General features: G+C 29.9%; 1 long non-coding RNA gene across 1 annotated transcript; it reads left to right on the top strand.

Annotated features, from left to right (window-relative positions):
* Positions 1-817: 817 nt before the first annotated feature.
* Positions 818-26,391, top strand: LOC134727175 (uncharacterized). The gene is made up of 5 exons (XR_010108730.1): positions 818-918; positions 6,190-6,251; positions 13,615-13,671; positions 18,280-18,446; positions 26,330-26,391. It is a non-coding gene; the product is annotated as an uncharacterized LOC134727175 (long non-coding RNA).
* Positions 26,392-27,348: the final 957 nt, after the last annotated feature.

Here is a 27,348-nt window from a genome sequence, read left to right as displayed (position 1 = left end):
AAGGTTGTTTTTTTTGCATACATTTTTGTTTTCATTTACAAAAATCCTCTCTGAAACTACTACATTTGTACTAAGACAAATTAAAACAAACTTGGCCACAATCATCATTAGGGTATCTAGTTTAAAAATTATGTTTGGATGACCCTGTCTGTCAACCAACATGGATGACATAGCTAAAAATAGAACATCTGGGTAAAATACACAAAAAATGGTTAAATGTTGCATCCAGTTAGGTTACTGTTCTATTGTCTTGATTATTGCATAGAAAGATTTAACTAAAACAGATTTAATTATTTGATAATAAGAGCAGTTAGTATAATTGATTCTGGCAAATTTTTTGGGGTTTATTAAGGTCTATTCTACACTTATTTCTGAAATAGGAAATCTGAATTAGTGTTTCTTTTTCTGTACTGATAGAAAATATTTCATAAATAATTATTTTGTTATAATTTACAGTACTGTTAATCTATGACCAAGGGAGCAAAATTATGTAATTTCAAATAAACAAACATGGGATTGCAAATTTATGTTATAATTTGCAGTTTATATGAGATAGAGTAGTATTTAGAAATGCATGGGAATTGCATGTATAGAAATTCCATTATTAGAGAAGTATTTAGAAATGCATAGGGACTACATATATAGAAATTCCAACATTAGAACTTTCCCTTACATGTTAAAACTACGTCATTTACACTACACCAAGTCATGCGATCTCCTTCCTCTGACAAGTACTTCAAATAAGTGTAAAATTTACCTAATTAAAACAATTTTAATGACCAATGAACATATTAAGATATTTATTCTTTGGTAATTGATAAAAGTAGACAAAATCTTGGTTCTGTAACATTTTTGTGATTTTATATTTATAGGTTGGATGTGGAACAGGAAGAAAAGGTTTCATCTCTGAAAACACAGGTTTGCAATAATATTTTTTTTTTTACATCATAATTGAGGTAGAGGTATTATGTAGTTAATAGGTATTATATATAAAAAAAAAGATGTGGTATGACTGCTAATGAGACAACTCTCCCCACGAGACTAAATGACACAGAAAGTAACTGCTTTAGGTCACTGTACAGCCTTCAACAATGAGCAAAGCCCATAACCCAAAGTCAGCTTTAAAAGGCCCCAAAATCATTATTTCTGGTCAAAAGTTCAGTTTCTATATCACTGTCACAATACATGAACTATTGACAATCCTTGGTGTCTGTCATCTCTGAACTGGTTATAAAATCTTCATCTGAAACCTCAGGAAGGTAAAGATAAGGTAAATGGTGGGGTCTAAATTGAAATTGTTGGAATAATCTCATCCTTTACCAAAATATAGTTTATACTTTCTTTAATAATATAAGAAAGGGTATGGGTTACAGGCCTATTTCAAGCTGTTGGTTATTTAAAATTGTACAACTTTACATAGATCATAAATAAAAGAAACCCCAAAATACATGAAAATTTTGTGTCCAAAAAAGAGGACAAGATGATAGAATTTTAAATAAAAAACATCTTTTAATGTGTTTTCTGAAAACAAGATAAAAAGAGGGTCATTTTCTTGCTACAAAACAATAAAGGTAAATTTGTAATACATTCCTTTTCAAATTTAACTTCATCTGAGTGATCTCCCCTTTTTTGACAAAGTTGGAAAAACTGATTTAGTCATTAAAAACGCTCCAATTTAAGCTTAATAATGTAAAATCTATCAAATATGCCAAAAAATGTCATTTTCTCAGATGGTTTTTGTCAAAAATGAAAATGGACGCATCCGTGTTCATCTCAACCTTTATATATATAGTATGTTTCATCATCAAATACAACTTACATTTTAATATTATGAATGAATAGAATGCGGCCATTTTCAATTAAGACGGAAACCGTCTAAAATTTAACTAAAATGCTAAAATTGTGAAGATTTCAGTAATTTAGAATGACTTAATGATGCTAGTTTCAATATATGTGTATTGTATGGTACAAAAACAGTCCATATTTATGTAGCAGAAGCCTTCTACTTTCCAATAGATAGCTTAAAGATAACATTTTCACTATTTTGTAAAACTGCTATATTTTGGGGCCATAAAGGGGTCTTACTGAACCTACCTACTCCTTTGAAGAATTTCTGATTTAGACCAATTATTTTCTGCTATTTTACAATACAATTATCCACAAAACTGCAAATTTTCCTCAATCCATGAAAAATGATACTCACAAAAAATAAATGAATCCACAGTAACCTGGCCTTCAATTTTCCTTAAATTTATAATTTATTTTGCTGCCAGATTCTCAAACAGAAAAGTTTTTTTTATCTTTTAAAAAATGTTGTTGGTTATTTATATATGGATTTTATATATTGTTAGTTTTGATTTCACTAATGTCAGAATTGATCTTAAATATCCGTAAATATCTATTTTGCACATTTTGGATAAAACAAGGTATGCTGATGCAGCTAAGGCCTTACCCAGCAAATATAAGCAAACAAATATTTTAGGTCAATGGAATTTGTCTGACAGCACTCAAAGTTACCCTAGGGATCAAAAGGTTATGCATCTCTATGCTACAAGAATGTTTTTCTATAGATCATTCTAAAAATGCACTAAAGACATGCTTAGTATGGTGAATCCATGATATTTGGGTACTTTTATAGCCGACAATATGGTATGGGTGTTTCTCGTTGTTGAAGGCTGTATATTTGCCTATAATTGCTTACATCCACTTCATTTGAACTAGTTGTCTCATTGTCAATTATAACCACATCTCACCTTAGTGTCCTCTAAGTACATTTGTTTCATTATTGATTTGAGAATTTGTTTTATGCCCCACCTAAGATAGTAGAGGGGCATTATGTTTTTCTGGTCTGTGCGTCCTTCTGTCCGTCCATTCGTCAGTGTATGTCCATTTGTCCCACTGCAGGTTAGAGTTTTTGGTCAAGGTAGTTTTTGATGAAGCTGAAATCCAATCAACTTGAAACTTATTACACATGTTCCTTATGATATGATCTTTCTTATTTTAAAACAGAATTAATTTTTTGACCTCATTTTCATGGTCCACTGAACATAAAAGTTAAAAGTGCGAGATTCAGGTTAAAGTTTTTGGTCAAGGTAGTTTTTGATGAAGCTGAAGTCCAATCAACTTGAAACTTAGTACACATGTTCCTTATGATATGATCTTTCTTATTTTAAAACCAAATTAAACTTTTGACCCCATTTTCATGGTCCACTAAACATAGAAATTAAAAGTGTGAGTTTCAGGTTTAAGTTTTTGGTCAAGGTAGTTTTCGATGAAGTTAAAGTCCAATCAATGTGAAACTTAGTACTTTGTTCCCTTTTGGTTGATCTTTTTGACTTTAAATGCCAAATAAGAGTTTTTACCCAATTTCACGGTCCATTGAACATGGAAAAATGATAATACAAGTGGGGCATCCGTGTGTTGGGCATCCATGTACTTTGGACACATTCTTGTTTATTAATATTATAAAAGTAATATGCAAAAAAATCTGCTTAAAGTAAAGCTCTTAGAATATTTATATTTGAAATGTAGAGAAAAAATATTACAACATGTACTAATATGAAAGAAGGGCGTTAGGATAACGTCCTATCAATAAAGGCAGCTTATTCACCTCTAAATGTCTTTGTTTATGATTGCCATTAGTTGCTTTCTCATTGATGTATCTCTTTTTTAGCTCACCTGGCCCAAAGGGCCAAGTGAGCTTTTCTCATCACTTTGCGTCCGTCGTCCGTCGTCGTCCTGCGTCCGGCGTTAACTTTTACAAAAATCTTCTCCTCTGAAACTACTGGGCGAAATAAAACCAAACTTTGCCACAATCATTATTGGGGTATCTAGTTTGAAAATTGTGTCCGGTGACCTGGCCAACCAACCAAGATGGCCGCCATGGCTAAAAATAGAACATAGGGGTAAAATGCAGTTTTTGGCTTATGACTCAAAAACCAAAGCATTCAGAGGAAATCTGACAGGGGGTATAATTGTTTATCAGGTCAAGATCTATCTGCTGTGAAATTTTCAGATGAATCGGATGACCGATTGTTAGGTTGCTGCCCCTGAATTGGTAATTTTAAGAAAATTTTGTCGTTTTTGGTCATTATCTTGAATATCATTATAGATAGAGATCAACTTTTTACAGCGAAAATGTTCAGCAAAGTAAGATTTACAAATAAGTCAACAGGTCCAAAATGGTCAGTTGACCCATTTAGGAGTTATTGCCCTTTTTAGTAAATTTTTAACCATTTTTCGTAAATCTTAGTAATCTTTTACAAAAATCTTCTCCTCAGAAACTACTTAGCCAAATTAAACCATATTTGGCCACAATCATCATTGGGGTATCTAGATTAAAAATTGTGTTTTTTGACCCGGCCAACCAACCAAGATGGCCGCCATGGCTCAAAAAAGAACAGAGGGGTAAAAGGCAGTTTTTGGCATAGAACTCAAAAACCAAAGCATTTAGAGCAAAACTGACAGGGAGTGAATTTGTTTATCAGGTCAATATCTATTTGCTTCAATATTTTCACATGTATTGTACAACTGGTTGTTAGGTTGCTGCCCCTGAATTGATAATTTTAAGGAAATTTTGCCGTTTTTGGTTATAATCTTGAATATTATTATAGATAGAGATAAACTGTTAACAGCAATAATGTTCAGCAAAGTAAGATTTACAAATAAGTCAACATGACCGAAATGGTCAGATGACCCATTTAGGAGTTATTGCCCTTTATAGTCAATTTTTAACAATTTTCATTAAATTTGTAAATTTTAACTAACATTTTCGACTGACACTCTTAGGCCAAGTTCAATATAGATAGAATGATTGTAAGCAGCAAGAATGTTCAGTTAAGTAAGATGTTCAAACACATCACCATCACCAAAACACAATCTTGTCATGAATTCAAATGCGTCCTTTGTTTAATATTCACATAGACCAAGGTGAGCGACACAGGCTCTTTGGAGCCTCTAGTTTATTCAAATGTACACTCTGATTCTAGAAGAGGGGGTTAATATGGTTTGCTTTACTCTACAATGGTGTAAAAACTATGTAAATACCAGTACTATAATTAAATTATAACTGATTTAATTGTTTGCACGAAAATTTGGAAACATTTTAAGAAATGCTGATTTATTTTCGGCTTTCAGACTTTTGAAATTGAAATCGAAATTGTGGTAAATTTTGGCATAAAATAACAAATAAAAGATAGTGATTTCATTAAATTATGCTGACTAGTGAAATCTTTAATTGATCTTAAAGCTAGATTGATTTAAAGTATATTTTTTTCTTAAAAGAAATTCTACTTTTAAAATTTGCACTCTAGAATCACCTAGTCAACTGTAAAAACAGCTGATTAAGGTAAACATTGGAATAATGTCAAAAGAAAAATCCCTAATTCTATATTCAAACTGTAAAAACAAAGAAAATCCAAGTCATACTTGAGCTCGATCCAAAAATTTTACATAAAAATGATTACATTCCTCAAATTTAGAAATAAGTTCCCCTAATGCAAAGCTTCAAGATTTTTTATTACGAGAGGGGAAAAAATACTAGGCCAAGAGAAAAATGGAATATAATTGAAAATTCCTTCAACAATTGGACAATTTGGCAATTTGCATAAATTTAGGGGCAATTAAATAGCATATCAATCATTGTTTCAGATCTTAAAATGCATTTACCTTTTTAAAATTTTATATTACTTAACTAATTTCAATAAATTTAGAAAATGAAAAGAATACAAATTATAATTTTGCTTAGCCTGCAGGACAAATTCCTGTAGGTCTTCGTGATGAAATTCTTTAACCTAATATGATAAATCTTTAAAGTGGATTATCAGCTTAGACCATATTAAACAAATTCTTTGGTCAATCTTGAACAAAAGTCTCAGCCAAGTGTTGTGTAAACAAATGAATGTGGATTAAAAAGAGGCACACGGTCATTTCAACTTTTTAATGTGCAGGGTTGGACTTTCGATAATCCAGATTAAAAAGTGGACCACACGCATGTCTTAAAAGGATGCATTCTTTTATTATTAACTGGTGCAAAGTTTGAATTTATTATTAGATCTATGCTGCAATAAGATAAACTAAATCATACATGTAAGAAGGGTCATAACCTGTGTCACATGATATTTCATTGGTTTCTTGTAATTTCATGCGACTTTTCGAGAAATTTGTTCAGAAAACGGTTTTCTTTTTTAGAGCAGTAACAGATTTTGTGGAATGAACGAAGAAAAAGAACTCAGACTTTAACAGAGATATAGGTGTGTAATAAATGTATATAGAGACTTGTATGTTACTAAGGTGCAAATCATTTTATACATATTCAAACAGAACTTTGTTTTTAGTTACAGTAGGAGTGCAACTTCAAAGCAGAGCATGCATACATATATTTATAATTGGAAAAGATAAGAAGAAAAAGAAAATCCATTAATTGAGTATTTACAAAATAAACTGCAAGTATTTTATCTATATTTTCAATTTAAAAAAATCTTTTATACAGATCCGAAGATATAATGGTTTGTGCCTTAGTATGTTTCTTTAACATGAATTTAAGTAATAATACTAAATCCTTATTATAACCCCAACTTTCTGATCCTTTTGCATAGTTTCCTTGACTACATTATTAGGTCCAAGAACACAGTTATTGTCCTTTGGTTTTCGTTGTCTATGAATATAGTCCTTTGTGTAAAACAGTGTTTACTTGCATGATTATTTGATACACTTTCCCAATTTATTTCTTGATATTAAATGCATGAAATATTAGGTAGGGGGGTGTAATTACATGTCAAAAAAATTTGGGTGCTGAATCTTTATGTTAAGTAGTGATTTGGTCCAGTTCAAAAAGGTCAAATTTTATCATATCCGAAGCTGTCAAACTGAATTTTACACCCCCTTCACACAGAATTGTCAATATTTTGAGTTAGAGCTGGTAGAAGTTTCTATAATTTTGATATTATTTGTCTCACTCGTAGTACTCTACACTGTAAAAATCTTATTGAGAAAGAGCAGATGCGATTTTTTAATTTAAATTAATTGTCTAAAAGAAATGCAGTACGAAATAACTGTGTTCGCTGGCCATTATTAACTGAAGCCTTAGGTTTTTGTCGAGAACAAAGTTGTTGGGTTTGGAATTCTAAGTTGTCACTCAGTAAATGAATCATAACCCAACTTTTAGAAAGTGTAGTATTTCAATTTTGAGAATCCCTTCTATTTTATTTTTTAACGATGGTGATTAATTAAGGTTTCCTTTGCCCAAGATTGGTTATTCATTTGCCTTGATATTGAGTTAAAATAGGGATAAGAATTTGTCAAACCTTTCACTTTTCCGCTTTTATTTTTTTAATAGCAAAGAATTTTCTACTTGACAATTTCTCAAAAGAAAGTAAAAAGAGATTACTTATGGAATTTCTAAATTTGACAATTAGAATTACGTTTTTAAATTTCTTTAATTTGTTTACAATACCTAAGAAATTACTTATCAGCAATATTTAGTTTGCTGAGTCGACAAATATTATAAGAGTCCTGGTTTATCAGTAATAATGGCTTAATGCAAAGATTCTTTAAAATTATGCAAAAGTAATTCTATTTGTTTGAGGGATAAGGCCTAAAGGGAATTGATCAGGACCAAAGAACTTAAACCATTATTCAAACATGATTTGGCTGAAATATTTGTGTAACAAACAATCAGACTTGCCGTTATAAGCAAGGGTAAGGGTATTAGCTACATAATTGTATATATTGCTTAATAAGCAAATATTTTATGGTTTTTAAAAATGATAGCCGCATAATTTTTATTGAAATACCTGTCCGATGAACAAAGAACGGAATTTGAGTTCATTATGTCTTCATTTACATTTTGGTTATAGTTAGAACTATAAATTGACCCAGTTTAAAAGGTCAGTGGTATGGAAAAGGGCACATCAATCCCATCCCATTATCTATGGCTCTTTAAAACAATTCATCACACGTTGGCTTTGTAAAGGCTCGGTATTTAAGGACACAATTGAAAAATTCTTTTATAATTCAGGCACTAATTTACATTGTTATGTCTTCATGGTGATGAAACATACTTAAAATTCTGTGGTATTTAGAAACCTTTTAATAAGAAGTCACTGTGATTACCCCTTCAAAACTATGCTAATCACAGGAAAAGATATTTGTTCTTCGTCCGTTTATCAACTCTACCTGTGTAAGTACATGTAAAACTTTTTTTACCGTGAGATTGTCATAAACCTGACATATTCATATGATTTGTTGTCATTTATTTAGGTCATGTCAACTCCTTCAAAGAAAGTAAAAAGTCTTATTGCATATTTATAAAGATTTCCATTATGGGAGAAGTTTATATTTGCATAAAGTATAATTTAACTTACTGGTTATGTTGTATTTTCTTTTTCAGTTTTCTTTTTTGTTATACAATTAAATTTTTCATTTCAATATTTTTATGATCTTTTGTTAAAATATGCTAATTGGAAATAAAATCTATAGTAGATAAGGTGGCTGCTTGAAAATAAAATTTGATTTTTTTAAGTTGTAAATTTGAAAAAATGAAATCTGAGTTTGTATCATATTGAAAAGTTTGCTTTCTAAACAGCTACAGGTTGAGAAGAAGAAATATAATCTATATGTTGTAATTGATGATCTTTACTAAAAGATACAATGCAACGTTAAAATGGTGTCCTCGTACACATGTTGCAACAAGGGACATGTACCATTCATACAATTTTAAGATTACAAACAGTGTCACTTCTCCGATTGTAAAGGAATTTTGTTAAGGAATTTTGTAACTTAAATCTTGTATAGAATGTAGCCTAATTTATAAGTTGCAGTGTACCTATCATGTTATTGACACTCGGTACAAGCACAGACATCACTTTAACAGTTAAAATACACAATTCCTGTTAAACCCTTTCAAATTGTTTAGAACTATATATGTAGGGAATAAGTACTTCATTTCCATGGAGGAATTTTGTAAAAAGTTGTTGGGAAAATAGAGGCTGAAAATAAATGAAAAAATGCAGTGGGGGTGATTAAAATAGTTATACAAATGCAAATTTACATATTTTTATTTATGTCTACCCATTTTATCTATTGGCTCTCTAATGAAGTTAAAGAATTTTCATGAAATTTAATTATTAATAAAGAACTGCCGAGACTTTTTTGGTATATAAATAAGATCTCTTGGTGACCATTTGTAGCTCATCTCAGGGCTGTCTTTTCCCCTTCTTTGTTTTGGTCTCTATGTATGAGGAGAATAGTAAGTAAATGTTAGTAAAAAAATCTACACACAAACATGAATGGATAGACTCGCGTTAATCAGTAATGGATATTAATAGCACTTTAAACTTTGTCTGACCTGATTATTGCACATGTGCACCCTGTGAGTTGATGCTGCACAATTTTGTTTGCTAAGGTGCAAAAGATATGTCAAGTATGCAGCCCTGCAACAACAATTATTTTCATTCACTGAATTCTTTTTGGGTGTGTCTGTCTACATTTCAACAAAATCATTGAAATATAATTAATATTTGTTGCTTTTATTTATAATGGTATAATTATGGCTAAATAAATGTTTAGATTTATAATTCTATACTAAAACTTCAGCTAGTTTTATGCATCTTTTAGGTTCAACTGTTTTTGCTTCAGTATCTTCTATTTTAATAGACGTCTCTTCTTATTGAATACAAAAAAATAATTAAATACCCAAACCCCAAGCCCCATGTGAAATTGTGCAAAAGTGAAATGTATTATGATTTGTCAGATTTGAAGTTGAATGAAGTTGAAGACAGACTTTTTTAGGTGAGGAATTCTCGAATGTTGTAGAAGTTGTAGTTAAACCTAAACTAAATGTTAGAATCATTTGCTATTGCTAAAGTTATGAGCAGGATTTAAAGAAAAGTTGCGTTTAGAAATTCTGATAGCATCATGTGTATGCAACATTTCCAGAAATCACAGTAATTAGTCTCTCACTTTAGTCCATTGTGTCCATAGTTAAGCCATGGCAATAATAAATGAACAAAAAGATTTCTGAATTTACAGTACAAAGCAACATGATTGTGTTCCTACTTTGGCAGTGTAAAATTTTACTTCTATTTTATATGATCTCAAAAAATTTATTCAATTCATTCAAAACTGAATAGGAAATCTTTATCATAATATAAGCAAAAAATGTTTTTTTTGTTTGTTTGTTACCTGATGTTTTCTTATATGATAACTATGTAAAGTAAGTTGTTTTATAACAGTTAAAAATTACTCTATCTGCACTTAATTTTTCAAGTCTCAACTTTTCTCAAATTCATTGATTATATTCTGTTTACTGAAAAACGGAAAATCAGTGAATAGAATATGTAGAGCTTAAAGTTAATCTTTGACCTTTAATGGATTTTTTTGGTAAACCACAAGAAGAATAAGTGTTTTTTGTCGGCAGAGTTTGGAAGGATCCTATTGATGAGCAGGGGAGCGAGTTAAATCTGACTTACAATCTTACCTACAATCTCTCACGATTATTAAGTATATTGCTGTCATGTGATTATAGTTCATAAACATGAATGAAAAAATATTATATATTTTCAAATTTTATGAATGGAAATGAAACTTATTTACATAAATTTTCATTCATAAGTTTCAAAAGTTTATTGACATCGATTCAGTTAATGGCCGACTTATTTCCTAAAAAAGAAAGTTAATTTTGTTATGAAATACAAAAAGCTTGTATAATCTAGTCAAATATGTTATAATTATTCAAATACAATTCAAACTAATTTCAATATCCTTTTTTCAGATAATATGTAGTTTTATTTTAGATTTTATTTTTTAAAGTACACATAGTACATTGTTTAAGAAGAAAAGTAGTTCTGGTTTAATTTATACAAAATAGATGTAATAAATTTACATATAACAAAACAAAAAACTTTTTTCCTGTCTTCAACAAAAGTAGATTAATTAATATTCAGAAAAATACATATATCACAAAAGTCTTTATCATTTAAAATTGTATTCTAATTTAACTTTTCTGGTTTTTTTTGTACACCTAAAGGTATTTTGTTTTCAGTTTTGCCAGCCATGAAATAAAATTTAAATCTTGTCTGCTATTAAGCTGTTTTAAAATTTAAATATATTTTCTAAACTCATTCATCTTCTGTTGTTGATAAAATGTAGTTGATGTTTTGTATAAAAGGAATGTAAAGTATTTGTGTCAGTGGAACATGACATGAGAACAGGTAAATGTAGGAGTTTAGACGGGAATATCTGGGGAAAGTTACTTGGTTCTCAAAGCAAGCACGGTACAGGTAATACAAATTCAGGTATTTAAATTATTTTAATTTTTTCTTAATATATTACATTTTCAAAAAAATTATTGTTACTAAGAATTTCTTTTAAAAATAAATTGAAAATATCTAAAAGATAAAGTAAACTTGCATGGTTTTCAAAATTTTCAGAAATGAATGATTTCCCCCTTTTTTGCATGAATTGTGTTATAAAGAGTTATTTCCCCTGAGGGGGAATTTATACTGTATGCATTTAGCTGTTGCTAAATGAATATTTGTCATTATTTAGTAATTGAATTTCTCATCTTAAAGTCAGCCATTCTTGCCAAATATTGTAAGATTTTATAATTGATTAAAGTAAATATAAAATTTATGAATAGCACTTAAAATATCAATTTGTTATAAGATCGTGTCACAATAAAAATATTTTTTTCTCTCTATTTTTATGCAACACTAAATTAAGGAAAAATTGATGTAGCAGAATTTGAAAATAAACAATGTGTGATAGACTAAATGTATTTACTTATAAATAATAATGCCTTTTCTAATATGCACTCACTGATCAACAGTATTCAATTGTAAAAAATGTGAATATGAGATCGCAATAAGTATATATATTCTGTTTGAAACCAATTACTGTATATGTTAAGGCCTGAACGAGGCCTATATATATTTATGTGTATGTGAGAAAAAGTGTGATTAGATATGTGAAGATCAAAAGTAGGTGACAAGTGGGTGTAAACTGACCTGTTCCCAACATGTTTATTCTGGGAGTATAAAACATCTAATGATTCATTACCTACATGACAACTAAAAGGCAACATCTATCAACTCTCAGTGAAGGGACATATTTCTCAGGTTTCTAGGTAAAAATATACACCTTGGGAATATATGAATAATCTTATATGAAAGGCAAATATAAAATTCAGAAGTTTTATTAATGGGTGGGTGGTATGGAAATTCTAAATTAGGATTTTAATATAAATACCTACCATTTATATGACTGATATAAGTCCCAGTTTTTGGAGTTCTTTGGTCGGGTCTCCTTGACTGATTTAAGAAGAAAGACATTTTTTCTGAATATACCATGTGACAACAATCTTATTCAAAATCTGAAATCTTTAAATAACTGAAAATAAGGAATTTTACCAGTAATGTATTAGATTTGGTAAAGAGTTACTAGTAAACTGCTCACAAAGTCTCTTTTTATCTAGATATATATTTGATGTACCGGTAAACCATTCTGAAATGGTAAACCATTCTGAAATCAAAGTAAATGCTGTCATTGAATGAACAGGAATTGGGTTAATTCATTCATACTACTATCACAAGTCTATAACACTGCTGGTGGACTATTAGTCACGATGGTTACCATTAACACAATAGCCAATATTTTGGTATGGTTTAATTTTGTTAGACTATGATACAATTGTAGTAAAAGTAGAGTAGCATCTCCCAAGGTTACCTTTATTCTTTTTTTGGCTGTTTTATTAGTAAGATTGATAATTGATGTTCACACATATTTTATATATTTTGCTTCTAAAACTTTTGGTCATAAGAATAACTGGCGGAATATATTCAAAGTTAAAGATCTAAGTTTTTACAAAAGTGAGCAAGGGGGCCTCTGGTTCAACTCCTGATGTTCCAACAACATAGGACTAACAGTGTCATTTTGGTCTTTTGTGGATAGTTGTCTCATTGGCAATCATACCACATCTTCTTTTTATACCATTAATTGATTTACTGAAAAGCTAAATTCAACATGATTACCAGAAGCAGAAAACAGTGGAAAAACTGTGATGCAAAAAATTATGTTTAAGAATTCTTGTTTTAGAAAAGTCAAAACATTCTTAGTCTATAATTTAATATGTTTGAACTTTTAACTTCTGTTAAGATTTTTATACTACACAGGATATAGTTCATTATAGACAAATTACAATGTATATATAAGTAATATAGGTCAGACTTTCTGTCAATTTTTTGCAGAGAAATTACCACAGAACAACCTGTTAAAATAGTTTTGGTTTCAGATGGAAATCTAATTTAACCAGATCAATGAAGCTGTACTTATACCCATAAACTTAATGTTCCTAACAATAATTATTATTTATTTGAGGCGTTTAGCTAAGAATGCAGATTACTGCTATGTTTTTTTTCCTACATGAGTTTTTATTAAGGATAATTGTAATGTTTGATGAGTTATGTTCCCACATGTATTGAATGGCTCGTAGACAGCCCTACTTCCGGCTTCTGTGCAGTAATGAGGCATTACCCGTACATCTATTACTGATAAAAGATATTTTTTGTTCAATAACTAATGCAGATTTTTGTTTAAGAACAGATATATGTATTTCAGGTACAAACCACTGTGCAATGAATTTACAGACAGGCGTTGGCTAAAGATATCAAAAAGGTATTCATTAGTTATAGGCAAAAAAATCTTCAAAGATAATTTTTTCTATTGTCTTCAGAAACTTTTCAGAGCCTGATATTTACACATTGTTGAATTTTGTTTTAAGTGCTTACATTAGCAAAGTTTTTCTTCATAAACTTGGATATATTTCAAGCACTTTGGAATCTATCAGCGATGCATTTTTTTAATACAGAATAATGGCAACATGTAGAATCTTATAATTTATATGCATTACATCTGTTAATTTATGAATTCTATTAAATAGATCTTTTACTCAGTTGAATGGCTTTATTTTTTGTAATTTTATGGTAACCCTTTTTACTTTCGTTTTTTGCCCATCTGAGCTAGAATTTTAAACTGAGTTTTGCATGTAAAAAATGCTGAATGACACTTTTTCAACCACACAATATTTAGTTAAGATTTGTGACATTTCGTATTATAATGTTTTTAATCTATATTCATTGAAATATGTGTGACAAGTTTTTGATAAAAAGTGATTTATACTGGAATTTTGCCATTTCGTTGGTCAATAAACTCAATATTATTTATGATATCTTCTGATGGTACTGATAGTTGGGCGATGGCCAGAATAGGTTTCTCTAAACTGATGTGTCCATAATCAAGGTCAAAATATAACTATGTACAAGTATGTATATTTGATAGTTGTTCAAGTACTTATTTATACAGTTGCTAAAAGGTATAATAAATTAAATCATCATTTTATCTTTTTACAGCTTAGTTGGCTATTTTTGTGTCATCTGTTGTTTGAAACATTCACCTGAAAATTAGAAGATAACAGTATTTCATTGGAGAATTTGCAGGCATCAATTGGTGATCTGATGGATGCAGATTTTGTTGCAAGTTGCAACCATCAAATAAAAAATGGTGTCCTCAAATCTTCAAATACATTACTGTTATTCCAATTCTCATGCAATCGTAAAAAAACACCACTTATCATATTTTTTCAAATCAGTCCCAACACATTTTGACTTGAGCATACTTGATTGAACAAAAAAGTTGCCCTTTGACAGGACACATCCCCTTACATAGACATATTAAAATCATTACGTGGATGCAATATTTTATATAACCATGTTAGATGTTTCAAAGATAAAAGGGAAGTGAATGAACGCTTTATGTGCGAAAGCGGCTTTAAGCCTTGAAAATATATTGCGAATTCAGACATTGATGTGCACTCAATATTGGGATTGTTGCTAATGAATAAAATCATAAAGTCAATTAATGAATTCAGGAAATATTGCATACAAAAAATCATGATCAGAATTTAAAATGCAAGTTCCAAATAATACTGAACTAATCCTATCATATTTGGTTACAAAAATTCCTTAGTGTTCAGGATGAAAGTTTTTTTTACACCATAGTACAGATGTACTTCATCAGTGTAAGTCATAAATAATCTCTGAGGGTATTGACCTCCATTGATATACAAAATGTATACATTCTCAGCTCAAAGGAAATCCAAATTGTTTACACAACGTGAGGAGAAGCATTGTTTTAATTGAAGCAGATTGGCCATATATCATTGTCAGATATATTGTGGGGGTTGCTGCCAGTTACACATTATTCATAATTTGTGGAATCAAAAACATTTTTTGTTCAGTAGGGAATCCAGGGGTTGGAACCCGCCCCTTTTTTTGGGTTGATCAATGCATTTGAATGGGAACATATGGTTGGGACCCCCCTTTTGAAAATGAAAGGATCGGCCCCTGTTCAATAAGCAGTACAATGATGTTATAAGAAATATTTGGCCGTAAACTTCTGTATTTGGGGATAATAAGCCTACTGAACTGGTTTCTTGTAGACTAATATAAAATTTAGAGATGGGAAATGTTTGTAGGAGACAATCATCAAACAGAGACCTAATGACCTAGATTTAAGCACCTTAAGGTCACTAGTTTTCAACAATGACAAACAGTCATTTTCGATGCTGAATTAAGTCGTTTGAAAGTTTATTTTAATACTACAATAAAATTCAAAATGCATGTTTCCTATTTTATGTAACAATATGTTTTAGATGTATTAAATAAACTACTTCAATTGTGTTTTATTCTTTTTTGTAAATGAAGCACTATGTTACATTAAAAACTATTGATTTTTATATGTGATATTTCATTCATGATAATGTGTGAATGAAATACTTGATGAATATTAATAGTTGTATCGTGACTCACCTACTAATTTATTAATGACCAGTAATAATGATGATGCAGTTATTATAGTAATTATTTGAGATTTCTTTTTTTTACATGTTTCACTTGAAAGTGTCAAGTGAAGGGAATACAACCTGTTATTCATGGTTGATGGAATGTTTTACCATCCTTTTCAAAATACAAGAAATATACAATTGCCATAGATATAGAGGCAAACTAAAAAATTGCATTGAGTGGTTTCTTTCTGAGTGAATGTATTGGTTTCAGTAAATCTAAAATATTAAATTTAACAATTGAATTTTAGACCAATGATAACAGAACACGTTATTTATGCATTCGTAAAATTGAAATCAATATGGAATCATAATGTCTAAATTAGTTACTTTTTATTCTGTTCATGGAAATTTTAGTTTATTTATCTAGCTTAATACAAGTGGAAATATAAAATGGGGAAAAGGATTCTTATTCAATTTAGAAATAATGAGGTCAATAAACTTTTTATTTTTTTTACCCTTTTACCGACATATTTATGGTACATGTACTATTGGGCTAATGCCGCTACAAGGCAGCACTCCCACCCGCAAAGTGGAAAGGGATTAATATAAGTTGCAAAACTTGTTTCCCAATCCACTATAAATAAATATGTTTAAACTAAACTAAAAGACTGAAAAATAAGGATAATAAGAATTTCAGAAAATAGTGTGAGTATATATACATAAATGTTAATTAATAAAAGAGTGCAATTTTAAAGCAATATGAATTAGTAGACATATTATGAGTCTTATTAAAAAAAAAAAAAATGTGAAAGGTCATCTCAAATTTTCAGCAAGTTTTTCTATAATTCTTTTGACCTTTGTTCATGTCAGTTAATTAGTCTAAATGTAATATAAACTGGATTTACTTAGTAATGATAATAGCTGGGTGCAAGTACACTTAATGCATTAATCTGGATTGATTGCAGGGAGAATGTTTATACTATTGTAGCCTGGCACCAATTTATCCTGTATGTCCCCAAGGGACAAATAAATGTGAGGCGACTAGAAGGGCAATTATTTTGTTTTCTGAATAAATATGATATATAATGTAAAGCTGTACATATTATCTTCTCTGAGACAATTATATTACTTAAAAAGCATGATTCATAAATATGTATTTTAACTGTCTGTTCCAGTAAAAAATAAATTTATTCCTCATTGTGTTGTATGAATATAAAGTAATTTGTCTCTTATGGCAGATCTCATCATATAAACTGCTTCATAACATTTTCTATTTAACTTTTAGCATTGGAACTCTTTCATAAGGCCTGTGTAAATTAATGTTTTTAAAGATATCAGGGCTTTTGAAAAAGCAACAATTTTTGTATTAAAAACATAGAGTTCTTATGAAATTGCCATTTTATTTTAAATTGATTGCCTTATTAAATAGCTGACTTTCCTAAAGAATGCATGGATCTTGTGATAGAAAATTTTATACAAATCATTTGTGTCATTGAAAAGGACACATCCATACGAAAAAGAATATACATGTGAAAAAGTCATATAAATTCTTGACAAATTACGTGCCATATATATTATAAAATGATCTTGGCTAATTTATGCTGACATTTATTTGTACTTATAGGTTTAATATTCCATTGATAAAAGTTTGTAATGGAATATTTTAACACAGTAGATAAAAGATTTAAGCTTATAGAATTTGTTTCCCATCAAACTTTGTTTTGTTCAATGAAGGCATACAACTCATGTTAATGAAAATTTATAGTGACATGGGGGAAAAATAACTAAGCATGTAGCTACAAATAAAATTACAAATACTTTTAGAACTTAAAATGCTTAACTGTTTGATAAATCACAATACATGGTGGTAGAGAGTTTCATATCACATGTGAACATTTACTTCTTCCCAAATGATTTTCAGGCAAAAAAATGATAGAATTTAGATAGCCCACCCCTCTTGTCATCTAAAAGCAAAATGAAATAATATTTAATTTAGTATGGACTAAAGTACTTATTAAAGATACCAAAATAACTTGGTAAGACATGCATTGAATAAAAAATAGAACTGTTGTTGTTTCACTAAATTCTGGATAAGAATGAATTAGAACTGGTTTTAACAAGTAGGTGTCTTAGAAAGTGAACCCCCCTTTAAGTACCCTTGCCACTGTATCTAATAAAATATTGGTCAAGTGTTTACATATCATTGTTAAGATATAGGTCATGAAAGCTATCAGTGATCATAGGACTATAGAGAAACATAAATTTGAACATCATTTTTACATCACAAATCAATACATAATCCTATTAGGCTATCTATAGTATTGACTTACTGCTTTTTATGGAAAATTCACCAAAAAATGATGAGTTTTCCCTGATGACACAATTTTTGTGTTAGTGAGGCAAATGTTTAATATTGTAACCTGATCCCTGTTTAATTACAGTGAACTGGAACCTTAGAGATTGACACCAATGGACTCTTGATTGGTCTGATTGGTAAAGAAGAATTAAGGTGAAGGAAAATGAACTTGAGTTAGTATCAGCCACCATAATCAAGTGTTTCCTGTGTTCGAGAAGGGGTGTTACAGAATGGCTGTCATGGCTGTCCAAGGTATGGAAAATTTTAATCTACAATTGTGTGTTAATGTCTCACTCAGACAGATGTATGATAGGAGGGGGCAGGTGTTAGACAAGCCTCCAAACAATAGGGAGAGTTATACATATAAATTTGGCAACATCAGGACTCACTTGAATTTTATTCTCAGGTAAAATATACAGTTCTGTATAGGTAAAATATGTATACTGTTTTGAGTTGAATATTTTTTGTGAATTAAGAGGAGTTTTTAGGCAATTTTTTCTTGGGTTTCATTTAATCATTTTACTCTGACATTTAAATATTGTGTAGAGTGATTTTCAAACATAAGCATTGATTGCCAAAATTGAATTTTGCCTATTTTCTTCTTTTTTTTAAGAATGATAAATTGAAAAAGTTATCAAAAACATGACAGATCAAATTTTGTAGTTGATGACTGATGCAGCTTACAATTGCTGTTTGTATTAACATATATACTTATATGTTGTCTTTGTATGGAATAAAGTTTGACCCAAGAAAGTTCATAATCTTAATAAAACTCAGTTTGTAGGTTAAATAAATTCATAATCACATGACTAAATTGACCTTGACTTTAACAATTGTTGTACCTAAATACTTACTTAACTTTTCTGCGTAATCTCTGAAAAGGTAAATTATGCAGCCATAAATTATAATTTTCGTTTAAAAAAAAAGAAATGTAAAATCAGAAAAACCTGGTTGTGACAATTCTCAATTGCAATTGCATTTGTTTAAGTAGTATTTAATTCGTAGTGACAGTTTAAGGACATCTAAATATAGAATTTTATAACAAGACAAACAGGATGGGTTTTTATGAATGATAGCCCGATTTCATTGATAAGTGATTTCCTTCCTATAAACTCCTACAATTATGTATTACTCACGATTATAATGATCAGTAATTGACCTTCCATAAATTTCACATATAATTTGCTTGATTCATACATGTTAACATTGTATGTGAATGTCAACGAGTCTTAGTCTATTTTATCTTGTTAATTATAGATTTATTACTTTTTCATATTAGTCTTTAACCTTTAGGGTTGTCATACTTTTCCAAACATTTGACAGTTCAAATCTCCTATAAAGTGTTGAACTTAACATATTGTATCACAGGAACTAGTTATGAGAGTTACTTCCCTTACTTTGTAACCACATGGTCATTATTGATGATCATTTAGAAAGTAATTTTAATGAATAAATGAATGTAAAAGTAAGATTTAATGGTGGCTGGAGGGTGCATATTAACATGTGCGCTGTAAATAACAACCTACCAGCAATTAATGTGAAATGAAAAAAGAAAACATAAAAAGAACTGGTTATGCAGTGATTAAATGTCATTAGATTTGAAGAAAAAAAAGACATTTGTTGGTACCAAATAATTGAATTTTAAGACATTTGTTTTTTAATTTTAAGTTGCAAGATATCACCAGGAAAGGGGAGGTAACTTACAAAAGGATAACACTTATTGTCTATATCCGGTTACATTGATTAAAAACACAACAACAAACTAAATGACCTATATTTGATGTAACATTATCATTTTGAAAAAAAAAGAAGAAATCAGAAGGAAGAAAAAGAAGAAAACTGTCTTCCATCCAAATGATGTACTTATAAATTGTTTTTAAGAGTACAGAGATGATTTTATGGTGCTTTTAGTGCATGAACCATTTCCTACAAAAAAAAAATGAATTACAGGTGCAAAAGGAAAGTGTGTCATTGAGTATGTCATTTTTTTGCTGGTCTTTTGATCATTAGAAAGGCCATTAGGACTGGATGTCTCTGTAATTTGACAGTGAAATTTGTCTTACAAAAGTTATAAGTAGTAGTTTCCTGCAGTCAAAGGTGAACGCATTGAGTGTAGATATATTGTAGTGCAAGAAAAAGTCATTTGCATGTATTAAACTTGCATTATACACATGTAATCACCTCATGCCTTTAGTTGAATTGATTTGTAAATAAGAAACTTGATTTTCTCCCATGAAAAGATAGTATAAACATTTAATCAATGTGAACATGAATTCTATGCATGACCTGAAGGCTAAAATAAAATTTGACCTAGTAGCCTTTATCTGTTGATGGACTTGACAAACAGCCAAAATATGATGGAGGGTGATCTTTTAGAAAATACAAAAATTAGGAAAAAGAAAAAAAAAGTTAAATTTTCTGTATTAAAAGATAAGACATTTTCTGAAAGTAAAATTTTTCCTCCCTCACAAGTACTTGACCTAGATTTTATCCTATAGCTGTCATAGTGAGCCTGTTCATTGATTTACTGTGTTGAGAATTCCTTTCTATTAATAGAACAGCTTGAGTTGTGTCTGTTACAGAGGAAATCCTCACCCTGGGAGATCTGACCCACAAGTAAGATAATACTACTGTTTTTTATGAATGAATTGCCTTATTTTGTACTTTATCTTTTTTTCATTGATAAAAGAATCATTCAAGTTTTAGACCGAAAATCTGTTTGTTTGTGACTGAAGATGATCATGTAGTCTTGTGTGAACCTAACTTGAATAATGCTTTTGAGAACTTGCGATCTTTTGATATTTGATCTTTTAATATTTTTATCGTACCATAATTGTAAAGTAAATATTTGCAATTCAATTTAAATATTGGAATTTTGACTATAACCTAATAATATTGGTTAATGCGCAGTACAAGGTAAGAAACATACTTTAATACATTTATAATCCATAAACTTTCATGTAATAGAAATGAATTAACAGAGATGAAAATGGAGGTTGCAACCCAGCAACACAACAGAATCAGTATAAACATCTAGAGGGTAACATATGGTTTTCAACAATATACAAGTATTTACCATATGCTAAGCTTCAGCATCGTCCTGGGTAAAGAGTCTAGACAATTTTTAATAAAATTGATAGAGACTACCAAAATTCCATTCATTAACACCAGTTGGTATTACATTTTAGAAGAACATGGTATTTTATTTTTTAAATGTTTTTAACATTTAATTTTATATTTTCAATTTGAAATATTTGCTGCTGAATAAGACAAGAAAAAGAGGCAATTTGTACATCGAAGAATATCTCACATTTGTCATGTTTGATTTACTAAATTTGCAAATTTTTTACAAAATGTAAGGGTTAATAATTTTTTTTTCAACTTGGCACTTCAGAGCCTTTTTCGCCTATCCTAAAAATTAGATTGCCCTTTTAAACTGAACTATAACTGAATTTGATAACATGGTACCATGAAAATGGACAGTTTAACGATTGCTTGGGGAAAGATATGTAAATTGTTTTGAGTATCAAAACCACAAATATTTCTGACTGAATATTTTTGGTCCTTTATTGCTAAGCATAGAATATAAAAAACATTTTTGATAAATGACTTTAATAAATTGCCCGAAAATAAGTTAACCCATTCATGTTTTGTTGTATCTTCTGGCTACTGTATTTGTCACTGAATATTCATAAAATTTTATCATCTAAAAGAGGGATTGGTTAAAACAATATAAGAATAATGGTTATGTCAACAGGAATATGAACCAGTTATATGCTCTGTCTGGCTTTCATGCGTACCAACTGTTACATGGGGAATTGTTGGATTAATTCAACTTGATATTTCTAGTAGAGAAAAAAGGTCAACCGACTAGAAGATTAAGCTTGGTCATATGCACTTCTTATATGTACCACCAATGTTTGTAATACAACTGTCTGTCCGTCAATCGTGATTTTCCAACAATAGATATAGGAAGATGTGGTGTGAGTGCCAATGAGACAACTCTCCATCCAAATAACAATTTAAAAAGTAAACCATTATAGGTTAAAGTACGGCCTTCAACACGGAGCCTTGGCTCACACCGAACAATAAGCTATAAAGGGCCCAAAAATTACTAGTGTAAAACCATTCAAACGGGAAAACCAACGGTCTAATCTATATAAACAAAACGAGAAACGAGAAACACGTATATATTACATAAACAAACGACAACATTCCTGACTTAGGACAGGTGCAAACATTTGCAGCGGGATTAAACGTTTTAATGGATCCAAACCTTCTCCCTTTTTCTGAAACAATAGCATAACATCACAACATAGAAAAACATAAGATAAAATATCAATTGGCAGACTGAACTCAATCAAAAAACGTATGATTACACAATGAACGAATAAATTTGATCTGCGATATCTGAATACAAATGCACAGTTAATAAAATATTAGAGACAAACATTCATGACCAAAAAGCTAACAAACAAATTCAAACACACTGAGAAATATTTAACCAATCAATGTTCACTTTAGAAAAAAAAACGTTTTTTTATAATCTTGAAGTTTATACAAATGTTGTAAGAATAAGTGAAAAATTGAAGATATTACAAATAATCAAAGCTGGTGTACAGACAAGATCCATATAAATAAAAAATAACAAAAAAGCATTATAAACAGTATCAACAGGTCGAATTAACAAGAAAATACGATTTGAGAGTACTTATTTTTCGATTCTGTAAAACCAGAACATAGATTTCTATAAAGTTGGTCTCTATCACCCTTAGGGTGTATACAGTATGTATGTAGTTTTAGAAAATGGCTGCAATCATTCTAAACATTTTAAAAGTTTCAATTGTTATTCTTATAAAAAAAAATTAAGTACGGCAGAGGAATGAATAATTGGTTGCAGCTTAAACTGGCCTGTTAGGAGAATTATACCTTTTGCTTAACACTAGTTACTAAGGAATGAAAGGACCTAAAAAAAGGCCTATGAAAAAACAGTTTTCTATAAATTCAGAAATTATTGAGAATTTTGACGAAGGGTCTTAAATGCAAGATAAGTTATTGTGAATTCAGAAAAATCTGCTGAGTTATATGTATCAGATGTAATCGGAATGCAAGATTTTATTATTTCATACTCTTTCATTATTTGACTAATAAATACCTTGCAATAATTTCTAAATTTACAGTACTCTTTTACTGTCAGTAGCCTAGTAGATATGGAACTGACATTTATTGTATAATTGTTTAATGACAGTAGTTACACATTAGATAATTGTATAATGAGTAGTTACACATCAAGATTTGGGTTTAATTATGATTCAATGAATACTGTCCTAAAGTAACCTAATGAACTTGTAACATTGATATAGAAATGAATGCAGCAACTTTAGAGGCACATTGACCTGCTTTTCAGGTGCCCAAATGATCAGTACATGTACAGCCCTACTTTAGTCAAGTACGAGATTATTCCAAGAATACTTATTTTCTACTTTGATATTCAAAATTCTGCATCTTGATAAATGTACTATAGACTAAATTAGTATAAAGTATATTTGTAATAATTTCTTCAATTATAAGTTTTCCAAGTGGTGTAATTAGAATATAGGCTACAATTGAGTATTAAGAAAATGTGAAGTAATTCATTGCATTTTTATAATCTAAGACTTGTTCTTGAATTAATTAGATAACTAATACCCATGAAAAATAACATTTTTTATGTTCACAAAGGCGTAAAAAGTGTTTGGTAACTCATATAAATATTATATTATGACGCCTACAAAAATAAAATCATCAATTCATAGTAGGTATACAAATTAAATCCATAATTTTCTACAACCTTTAATGACTAAGCAAATATATGTACAAATTATAATGGAGAAATTATATCATTTTACTTAAATATGTCATATAAAAAAATTCAATAGTGATATCTGATGGTAAGAATAGATAAAACTAGGTCATGTCATCCATTAGATAGTACCTTATAATGATTGAGTCTTTCTACATGTAAATGTTTGAATTCAAGATCAGGTCTATGGAAGGTGACTTTCAGTTTTGTCCCTATACCAAATCAATTTACTAAGCTGTCCTTTTTGTTTGTATATTGTTCATGTTGGTTACCTTAGTTTGTAAAGTACATGAATGCTTTGACTATAATGAATTTGGTATTGTCTGAAGATTTCCTTGCCTCCCATTCATGTGGGGCTCTTTGTCTTTACTTGGTGTCTGCTGCTGTTCCATACATTATGAGCACCTTGATTCTCAGATATGCTGAAGGGAATCAGGACCAAGCAAGTAGGTATGTATCCCAATCCTTGGACTCTGTTCACATGTCCACCATTAAACCAAATTAAAATAAGAATTACTTCTGCATACTATAAGCAATCGTAAATGTTCTGTAGTAGATTTAAAGTTGTCAAAGAAATCATTCCACTTCAAGAGGTAGATTGACATGAAAGTTGGTTTTGAAATACTGACTGATTGTTGTAAATCCTGTTCTAATTAGCTAATAAAAAGGTGCACAGGCCATTTTTTTTAACCCTTTCAAGGAAGGTCTAGTTGTCTACCTGTGTCTGTCTGTTTAACAAACACTTGTTGCACATTTTTATCTGTCAGTAACTTCCAATCAGTTACTTGAAATATGTTATCATGTTTCTTGTGAGCATGTTATATTGTATGATGCTTTTTCACATCTATCTCTCGTGAACTTCATGTTAAATGAATACTCTTGCCTTTTTACAAATGTCCATATATGAAATTTTCTCTACATTTCCTGAGGATCTTCATGTGATTATGCTTTTCTCAAGAACTACAATTCAACCTTTCTGAATTTGGTATCACGCTTCGTCTGAGCATGCTAAATTGTAAGATGCCTTTTCACATCCGTTGATGATGAATTTCCTGTTAAAAGTATTTTTAACTGTAGATATTTTTACACATTGGTCATGCATGCATTTTAGTCACTGTTTGGTCAGGAAATACATATCATTCATGAGCTTCCTGATATGTGGTATCAAACTTCATAAGAAATTTTGATGCAGAGTGACGTGTTTTCAAGTTAAATGCTCATCAACTTCCTGTTTTCTGAATACTTATAGGAGTGAGTAACTTGAGTGAGCAGTAGCTCATAATACATCTTGTTTACCCAATCAGAATTTGTTCGGAAAGAATAAATATCCAATCATAAGCACTGTGCAGAAAGGTTCCTTCGGATGTACTTAATAAGTTTATTTACACTTTCGTCACCTGACCAATATGAACATTTCATTGGATAAATTGGGCATGAAATATTTTTATTTAAGAAAAGAAGCAATAATTTTTGAATATAGTGCTTTTTAAGATATGTAAGAAAAACTATATATGCACTTTTGTCTTGATAAAACATTTTGTACAATGAAAGTTTACTTCAAATCAACAATTGGTGCTAAAATGCATATTTTGTGTGTTATAGACTAATGTTTTGAATTCATATGTGTAAAATATTATTGTGGCATACTGAACCACAGAATGTGAATCATATCAAATGGTGACTTGCCTTGAGCAACATGACAGAAGCTGCTATTTGAGCAGGAACTGTTACCTTTCTTAAGCACCTGTTGTAATTAGGATGCATGGTGGAGTTTACAATGCTCCATCTCTTTAGTTTGTGATTGTTGTTTGCCTTTTGGCCGTGATGTTGCCAGTTTTCAGGCAGACTTGTGGTTTTGATTGGCTCCTGGGTATTGTCTCCCCTTTTTAAACATGTAAGAAAAATACTATACATGTTCTTGTTGTTGTAGGGGAAGTAATATAACACAATAAATATCATATAAATGTTGTCCAGTATTTCAAACAAAATAAGCAGTACTTAGATTTGGCAAACTATCAGTAATTTGGAGAAAATTGAAATTTATAAAGTTGCTAACTTGTTTATCATATATGTTTCATGTTATACTCATGAGAAAGTACAATAGTTTTGGGTGTGAACGCATTACGTATGTCTTCAAACTTTTGTGTGGGATAAATAATGATTTATGTGTACAATGTACTATGGTTTACAAGTTTGTATTTTCCTGTACAAAAAATAATAACAAAATAGATGTATATAAATTGAAGAAAAGTTTATTTGAATTTAAATTATTATTAAAATTGTCTTTTTCCAGGAATACAAAAGTTAAATGGAGCTGAACAATGGCAGTAAGGGGTGATTTGACAACACCTACAAACAGACAGATAATCAAAGTTAATAGCCAGGAATGTTATTGGTTGGGAAGAAGCCATGTTGAAGATTCTTGACAATCATAAAAATCGTAAGTAAATTATTTATTTACCCCTGCTGATGTTTGATGGAGAGAAATACTGCTATCTATTTTAATCCCACAAGATAAGGGTCAGTATTGGTAGATTTAGTACAACTTGATGAAAGTATCTTAAAATAATTTTGATGGCAAATCCATGTGATAACAAATTGATTTCCAAACAGGATGCTAGGAACCTATTAGAATTTTATGATTTAAGAGAGGTTATAGAAAGTACAAAATTGTTAGCAGATTAGTGTAAATTTAGAAACAAATCTAAGACTTTAATTTTTACAGACTGCTCAAATGAGAAAATTTAGATACATATAAATATACAGTAAAATTTAAGCTAAAGTTCAGCAGATTCTAATCTTGATCATTAATGAAAGATTTCATATAATTAACAAGTCTAAATATTCATTTAAAGAGAATCATTCTATTTTTCCTTGAATGCTTTATTTGTTATTTGATGATGCCATTTCTACTAATCTGGCATTCTACACAATAGGCCCAAGGGTACTCCTGTATCAAAACATCAAAATTTGACCTTTTCCAACCTTTTCACCATTGCTTAATTTGACAATGCCAAAGCTTCATGGCAGAAGAAAAAGACTAAGAAATAAGAAACTCCACATTTTTAGCAAGAGTTTAAATTTTTCATAGAATTTCTTTATAAGTTAGTCTTTTCAAAAGTAAAATTTCCACAATTGATGGTCCTTCAATGGGACTTTATTTATTATTAACAATAATATATCTTTATTGTAAAATTACAACCATAAGGGTCAAGCAATCCAAACAAACAATTATACATTTTAGATACAATGCAATACAATGAAATACAATACAATATAATGGAACATCTTTTAACAGTTCAATTTATAAAT

The sequence above is a fragment of the Mytilus trossulus genome, chromosome 7 (genome assembly GCF_036588685.1).
Source record: "Mytilus trossulus isolate FHL-02 chromosome 7, PNRI_Mtr1.1.1.hap1, whole genome shotgun sequence".
Classification (NCBI taxonomy): Eukaryota; Metazoa; Mollusca; class Bivalvia; order Mytilida; family Mytilidae; genus Mytilus; species Mytilus trossulus.
Note: the sequence above shows the minus strand (reverse complement) of the source record. Positions and strands in the feature narration are given on the sequence as shown.